Here is a 9,031-nt window from a genome sequence, read left to right as displayed (position 1 = left end):
AGGGATCCAAATTCGGTTCATGAAATAATGTGCTCCGTCCTCCTTGACTTCAAAGTTCTTTTCCATTCCACGTAATGCTTCGCTTGTTTTGTTTTCTGTCTTCATGGCATCGAACTGGGCTGCTTTGATTTGCGAGTACAGATGGGATTGAATGGCTATCGAGAGTGTTCTCACATGGTGATTTGAGTATTCCTTCCAGCTTAGGGTATCGGCTACCACGTTAGCCTTGCCTGGGTGGTACTTGATTTCGCACTCATAATCATTTAGCAGCTCAACCCATCTTCGCTGCCTCATGTTTAACTCCTTTTGATTTAAAATGTGTTGGAGAGTCTTGTGGTTAGTGAAAATGGTGCACTTTGTACCATAAAGGTAGTTCCTCCAAATCTTCAAGGCAAAAACCACAGCTCCCAATTCGAGATCATGAGTGGTATAACTCACCTCATGTGTCTTTAGTTGTCGGGACGCACAAGCTATCACCTTCCCACGCTGCATGAGTACACTGCCAAATCCCTGATTCGAAGCATCACAGTAAAGTACAAAGTCCTCTGTTCCTTCTGGTAATGATAGTACCGGTGCACTACAGAGAGCTCGCTTCAGAGTTTGGAAGACAACTTCTTGCTTCTCTATCCATTCAAAGGGTATGCCCTTCTGTGTAAGCATGGTAAGTGGCTTGGCTGCTTTGTAGAAGTTCTGAATGAATCTCCTATAATAGCCTACAAGACCTAAAAACAGACGAATTTCAGTGAGTGTCGTCGGTACTGTCCATCCATCAATGGCTTTGACCTTAGAAGGGTCCACATGTATTCCTTCTTGACTGACAACATGACCTAAAAAGTTAACTCTACGGAGCCAGAACTCACACTTAGAGAGTTTTGCGTATAACTTTTCGGTTCGTAGGGTTTCCAAGATTTTCCGGAGATTTCGGCCATGCTCTTCTACGCTTCGAGAATAGACTAGGATATCGTCGATGAAAACAATGACAAAATTGTCGAGGAATGGTCGGCAGATTCGATTCATCAGGTCCATGAATGTGGTAGGGGTATTCGTTAGACCAAAGGGAATTACAACAAATTCATAATGTCCATAGCGAGTTCGGAAAGCGGTTTTGGGGATATCCTCTTCCCGGACTTTGAGTTGGTGGTATCCGGATCGCAGATCTATCTTAGAGAAGTAACTTGCTCCATGGAGCTGGTCGCATAGATCGTCGATTCGCGGAAGTGGGTAGCGATTTTTGATAGTGAGCTTTTTAGTTCTCTGTAATCGATACACATCCTAAAGGATCCGTCCTTTTTCTTAACAAAGAGGACCGGAGCTCCCCAAGGTGAGAAGTTGGGTCGGATGAATCCTTTGTGTCAAGAGTTCTTTGAGTTGGCTGGACAGTTCTTGCATCTCCGCATGAGCCAACCTATAGGGTGGTTTGACAATAGGTGTAGCTCCCGGCACAAGGTTAATTCGGAACTCGACTTGTCTTTCTGGGGGTATCCCCGAGAGATCTTCAGGAAAAACATCTGGGAAATCGCAAGCCACTGCAATGTATCGAATATTGACCTCTTCCTTGGACTTATCCATAATGTGATCCAGAAACACCAAGTCCTTCTTTTGTAGATATTTTTGTGCCTTAATGCAAGAGATAAGACGAAGGTTCGTACTGGGTTTGTCCCCGAATATAATTAGGGTTTCGTGATTAGGGAGATGAAGGCGAACGGCTTTTTCGTGACACATAATTTCAGCATGGTGGGGGCTTAACCAGTCCATGCCGATAATCACATCAAAACTCCTAACAATTATAGGCATCAATTTTATTTGAAAGACATGATGATTTAAGGTCAGGTTACATCCTACGTAGATTTCCCTAGTTGATTTTGTTTTCCCGTTAGCCATTTCCACCGTAAAGGTTTCATTAAGCTTCTAGGGTTGTTGTTTTAGCAAGTGTTTGAATTTATTACTCACAAAGCTTTGCTCTGTCCCGGTATCAAATAGGATGCATGCATATGTGTGGTTTAGGAGAAACGTACCAGTGACAACAACAGGATCCTGAACCACTTCTCCTTGACCCATAGTCAGCACTCTCCCTGCTCCTCCATTCCCAGAGTTGTTAACATTGGGGCAATTTGGACGGAAATGCCCAGTCTTTCCAGATCCATAACAGGTATGACTTGCCCCAGCGTTCCATAAATCTTGCTCCATTTTCTGAATTTCTCCATGTGGGCAGTACTCGGCCATCAACATTTCTTTCAATTCCGCCCACGACATGGCATTAGCTACGGGAAGATTCATGGCCTCCACATGTGCATTCCACCAGGTGAGAGCTTGATCAACAAATGTGCATGTTGCAAACTTCACATTCACCTCTTCGGGGCATTCACATATCTCGAACACCGATTCCACCTTTTCAATCCATCTCTTTAGGGTTATCATTCCCCCTATGCCATTAAAGGTTCATGGCTTGGCGTTGGTGAAATCTTTGTAGGATCAAGTCTTGGTAGGCCCCTGGTTCATTCCGTTGTTTGACCTTCCATCCCCTTGCTCGTTGCCTCCACCATTGTTCCGATTGTGGGTCTATGCTAGTGTCGCTGTGACTGCAACAGATACAGCTGCTTGAAATGCAACTGAGTTGATTTCTGGTGGTGTCGGCTCGGGGTTTCCACGGGTGGGTCGTTAAGGCATCCTTCTATCATGGAACGGGAAGATGTTGAGTGCCTAAAATTTTTGTGAGTTTGTAATACTATAAGCTAGTTGTATATAAACTACTATTATTCCTAAGATGTTTTAGTTGTTATATTATTTGAGTTTGATGTTCTCTTCGTGAAAATCAAAAGGGTATGTTTTTAGGTTTGCCGACCATCGCGGTCACCCCAGGGCATGTGATAGTTGTATTTCGGAGGAAATGTAGTTGATCAGGCTACATTCTCCCCTAATACAACTGTGAACCGTCCTGTCTTAACCGAGATGTCGGGATTTTCAAATCATCTTATTCACCTGGTTATTATGTTCATTTTCCTAAGTCGCACAAGTAAGAGTGTTTATTATTATATTTTTATTTGTTTTGTTCAGAGTTATTTAGTCCCTTGTTGGGTTTATAGTTGCATATCAATGTGCGGTAAGATATGCCAGTTCACTATAAACAGAGCTCTAATACCAACCTGTCACACCGCCGAACCAGACGGCGGAAACGTCCGAGGGCTCGCGTGACTTAAATTGAAATAGCATCACAATGAATATACATGAAACATAACATAAACATCACCATGCATTAATACATTACAACTGACCTTGTTCACATCAATTGCATTGTCTAAATATAACATATCCACAGCATAAATTGTTTGAGAGTTTTCAAAACATAACATCCTAACACACTTGGTATTGTTCTTCAGCTTATCTGTTACCTGAGAATACAAGTTATTTTGAAAATGTCAACATATAGAATGTTGGTGAGTTCATAAGAAGGTTTGATATTAAAATGTTTTGTGTAGTTTATAAAACCGAGAAAATCCGATATTTTCTAAAACGGTAATTGTTTATACAAAAAGTGTGATGATCCATAGGTATATGCATGAATGATTTCAAATCGTGTATAAATGAGAAGTTTTGTATTATAGTTATTGAAAGTACAAGTGAATAATGGTGATTTCCCCGGAAAACCCGATGTTTTCCGATAAAACGGTATGATCGTTTTGTATTATTGTATCGCCACATCGAATGAATATGATTTCCCCTAATTACTTAGATTGTATTGGAATTTTATGTGAGTCGTTATAACCTTGCATGATAATGACTAGTTCTTTTGTCTTGGCATTCTAGTGAATGCCGGAATTGATCTTAAGATTTTCTCACCCTAGACTGGCCGATTCTAACTGTAGCGAACAACTTAGGTTTAGGGGAGTCACCCCCGTATAGATCTATACACAAACTCTCGCTCTCCCTCCAGGAGACTTTGATTATAACTACAGACAACGACCGACACTTATTGGTGTCGCCCATTATTACTCACTTAATCCAAATGAATTTGATTAAGCTTGATTAACGACCTGATTTTTGTTTACTTGAATAGAAGGTAAGCCTAACAGACGAGGAGAAGAGGGCCACAAGATCCTACTAATCATGTTTGATATTTAAGGTTGTCGAGTATACGAAGGATGCGTTGGCCTATTTCGCATATGATTTATTTGGATCTTACTAGCAATGCTAATGGGCCACTGAGGCCCAATAACATGTAAAAGCCATTGAGGGTCCCTTAGGCATGTAATTGGCTCATAAGAGGCCCAATAAACATGTATTATTTATGTTAGGCCCAAAAGTCATGTTAATGGGTCACGAAGGCCCAATAAGCATGATTAGAATCTTTCAAGCCCAACAATTTGAATGTTTACTTGTTTTGTATAGTATAATTGTCGGTAATTCTGGTTGAACAATTCTTGAATCGCAAAGGCACAAAGTTTGTCGATTATTTTTTAACGATATTTAGATTTATGAAAATATGTGTATATTTTTCATTCTAAATTCATAAGTTATAATTTGGTATTTTTGACCAAAATATCTTAATAATAAAATAATTGACTCAAAAATATTGGTTTGACCTATTCAGCCCTTCTTTAATAAAAATGACAATTTTAGTCCCTTTTTATAAAAAAAATGACATTTTAGGTCCTTAAACTATTTTTCTTGACATTTTGGCCCAAAGACTTATTTAAATAATGTTTTCAGCCCAATTTTTACTTTTGGCAGTTTCAGACCCTACAATAAAAAGATTTTCATTTATAATCCAAACTTTTTGCAACTTTTACAAATTTGACCCAAAACCCAAAAACTTTATATTGGAAATCCTTTTTGGCAAATAAGGTCATTTTGACCCCTGAAATAGATTTAATTACTTTTCTACCCACTATTTTGAGAGATTTACCATTTCAGCCCCCTTAAAACCATATTTTTTGCAAATTTGGGTCTATGGGCCGAAAAGCCCTAAATTTTACCCCATTAGGCTAAAATTTACATTTTAATCCTTTAAAAAGCATGGTGTTTATAAAAACTTCTATTTTGAATATTTTGACCTTTTGTGATCCTTTTAAAAACCGTAAATGACAACTATTTCCCCAACTTTTGTTTATTTGACAAAAATAGTCCAATAATGAGTTTTATGTTGTAACATACTTATTATAAACCTTATATGGTAGTTTTTCTTAACTTGTTAAGTGTAGTACATCCTAGATCACATATTTTTCCTTCTTGAACTATAGATCTCGAAATAACTTTCATTTTTGGCACATATTTACCACATAAACACAAGAAATCACACATAACATACAAATACACATAGATCTACACATTTTACTTGTATTCTCCCCCATAAAACATGTGAAACCGGAAAATAGAGGTGTATGAACTTACCTTAGATTTTTGGGTTTGGTTTTTGAAGAAACGGTGAAGAGGTTTTTGGTCCTAGCAACACATTTGAGTAGATCTCGAACTTGAGATGATTCAAGAAATGATGATGTTCTTGTGGATATCCCCTTGATATACAAGCAACACTTAGAGATTTTTTAAGGGAGAAGGAAGAGAATACTTAAGAGTGATTAAGGAAGATGTTTGAATAAGTTTATGTGTGTGGATTGTGGCTGTTGGCTGAGATATCAAGAAGAGAGGGGAGACAGAGAGAGAGAGAGAGAGAGAGAGAGAGAGAGAGAGAGAAACCTTGATGCATGTTGGATCATACAAGCTTGCATGGAAGTATGAGATGCAATTGTCTTATTATTTGTTGTGTAATATAGAGGTTGCACCTCTAAAGTCAACCTCCATTTCCTTTATATATATATATATATATATATATATATATATATATATATATATATATAGGGCCGAGAGGGAGAAAGGAGAGAGGTGGTTTGGGACTTTAGTGCTTGAGTCCGATAATATGAAGTCCAATTTGATGGTTTTCGGCCCATTGGGCCCTTAGGAGGGTTTACGGCCAATTATGCATAAAAGAATTGATTTATGGTCCATTAGGGCTAATTGGATTCGTTAGGGCTCAATGAGGACCAAAAGATTAGGTTTCATGAATGTGAGTCGAATTATGGCCCATTTGAAGGTTCTAAACCCAACATAGCCAAATTGGACGCTTATTGGTCCATTAGGCCCAATAAGAAAATGCTAGTCCATAATGGACTTAAACCGGGATTTCTCGGGTTTCCAACTTTTTGTTGACTATTTGAATGTTTGTATAGAGTGTTTGATGGAAATTTTGTTGTCATTGAATAAGCGTCATACATGCTTTCAAGTTTTAGTTACAATGTTATCCTTGTTAAGTGTTTACAAAACATCAGAATTCCTAGTTGTGACAAAGTTAAAGACGGATCTTTTGCTCATCTTTTGGCAATTACTTAGTTATCTCAAATCTTTTTAAAACATTCTTCTTTTTCCTCATTTATTAGCTTTACCTTGATCATTTACTTTTATTCTTCATTTAATGTTTTGATCGTTTGTTGAATATAATATCTAAGACTTGACTGGTCTTTCCAGTCTAGATTTGAACTTCATATTGTAAGTAGAAATTGATCTTAAGCATTCATTCAAGGTTTGTATTCTCAAACCTTATCCCTACGCAACTGATCAAATTCTAGTTCTCACAATTGGTATTAGAGCTTGAGTGGTTGTCCTTGGAATCCATAAGAGCATATTATAGTTGGTTTGAATATACCTTGGTATCTAAACCATTTCTGTGTTAAGGATAAAAGTTCTTCTATAAACCACTTTTGTGTAACAATCGGATTTCCAGGTATTATATTGTATCATTTATTTTGGAGTTAAGAGAGAGGACTCGACGAGTTGACATCTAGAATCGTTGAGTAGGATCGCGATTTGTTGACTGATAAATGAGGGGACTCGACGAGTCGGTAAGGGTGGAATCGCCGAGTCCGTGCTGATGACTGAAACCCTAAATCCCCGAGTCTGAGCCCTATTTAAAGGACTTTATAGCCTCCATTTGTGGCTACCAGTCCAGAGAGAGGTACCCTAGCGATTTTGAGCGTGTTGTGAGAGAGTTTGAGCTTCTTTGTTCATTTTCGGTATGATTTAGCCAAGGAGGAAGGGTTTCCAGCAAGAAGGGGGCAAGAGGATTTCATTTCAGGAGGTTTCCAGCTTGGATCTTCATTTTGAGGTAGCAATTCGATCTTGTTCCTCTGTTTTTGCTTAAGAGCATTGAATATAGGGTTTTCTACATCTTTTATGGCTTGTATGGTTGAGATTTAGTGTCCTATTGAGTAAAACTCTGGATCCGGACCTTTTGAGGTCCAAGGAGCTTGAACCACCTTGCTTTTTGTGGTTCCATGGAGGAAAGGGACATAGGTTGCCATGTTAGAAGGGATTTCACCAAGATAAGATTAGAGTGCCTTGCATGTGTACCAAGATTCGACCTTTATGTGGTTATTGGTCATGAGAAAGTCAAATCTATAGGTTAGAGGAACAGATCTGACCTCAGAAGGTCATTTGAGTGTTGTCTTGGGAGCAACTCGTCGAGTTCATAAGTGGACTCGACGAGTCGAGTCGGGGTTGCCCCTGCGATTCGTTACTTAGTAACTCGGCGAGTGGAGAGGGGACTCGTCGTGCCAAGTGAGGATTGGAAGGATTCATAGGACTAGTGTGGACGCGCTGAGTTGCCCGAGTGCACTCAACGATTCTGGTCAAGTTTTACCATTGACTTTTAGGGTTTAGTCAATGTTTGGACTTATGAGCCATTAGAGGGGTAGAATGGCTTTTTACCTTGCTTAGAGAACTTATAGAGAGGGATTAGCCTAGCCTTTAGAAGTTGTATTAATTAGATTAATTGTTATGTGATTAGGCGGAGGCTAGTGCAATATTCAGAGTTCGAGGTTTACCGAGTTATCCAAGGTGAGTCTTCTCACTATACTTTACCTTGAGTGGTAATTAGGGTAATGTGATAGAGTATCTTGTATACTATTTATGTGATGTGTTGCACAACATTATTTCTATTTGATTTATGTTGTGTGTATGTCAGAGTTCATAGAGATAAGACCAGAGGGTCCACAGAGTTAGAGCCAGAGGGCTCACGGAGTTATATCCTCAAATGGCTATTATGTGCTAAATGGGGTGTTTTGGGGAACTCACTAAGCATTTATGCTTACAGTGTTTTGTGTTATGTGTTTTCGATACCAGTGAGGATCGCAGGAAGGCGTCGGCATGATCAATACACATTGTAGGAGTTTTTATACATTTTGATCTTGGGATGCGTTTTTATGGATTTGATATGTGATACATTGGGATTGAGAATATTTATGAATGAAATTATAAATTTTAAAATTGAAAATTTGTTTTGAAAAAAAATTCAAGGTGTTACATTTTTCTCAAGATATCTTAACTTCAATGGATGCTTCTAATCTTCAACAAATGATTTCTATGCAAATTGCAAATAGTGTGGGTGGCCCTACACGTGCCCCATTACTACTTGTGGAATAATATGATCACTGGAAAGTTAGAATGGAAAGATTTCTTTTGGACAAAGATAAAGGTGAAGAGATTTAGAGATCCATGAAAGAAGGTCCTCATGTTCCTGTAAGAATCGTTGTAAGAGATGCTGATGCTCGGCTTATGGGTCAAGATGAAAATCGTCCAGCCCCTCTAACTGCTGATGACATTGAAAAGCTATATGTAGATCAAATTGCTTTCTCTGAAATGGTGTTTGGTTTTCCTCCTTCACTTTTCGAGCACATCAAGTTATGCAAATCAACTAAAGAGATTTGGGACATTATTCAGAACCTAATTAAGGGTTTGGAAAACATGAAAGGCAAGTTCCTTACTTTAGTTGTCAACAACTTTGACATTTTCACAACCACTCCTAGTGAATCTGTAGCCTCTACCTCCAACTGTTACCGAATAGTGGTCAATAACATGACTGCTCATGCGATTGTCCGAACTCCCCTGGAGTACAATCTTAAATTCATAAACAGTCTTGGCAAAGGATGGGGAAAAGTAAAATCTTGTCTTCAGAGTACTGGTTCCTTGAAAAAGTTAAAGCTCT

The sequence above is a fragment of the Lactuca sativa genome, chromosome 9 (assembly GCF_002870075.4).
Source record: "Lactuca sativa cultivar Salinas chromosome 9, Lsat_Salinas_v11, whole genome shotgun sequence".
Classification (NCBI taxonomy): Eukaryota; Viridiplantae; Streptophyta; class Magnoliopsida; order Asterales; family Asteraceae; genus Lactuca; species Lactuca sativa.
This window is presented reverse-complemented; position numbering follows the sequence as displayed.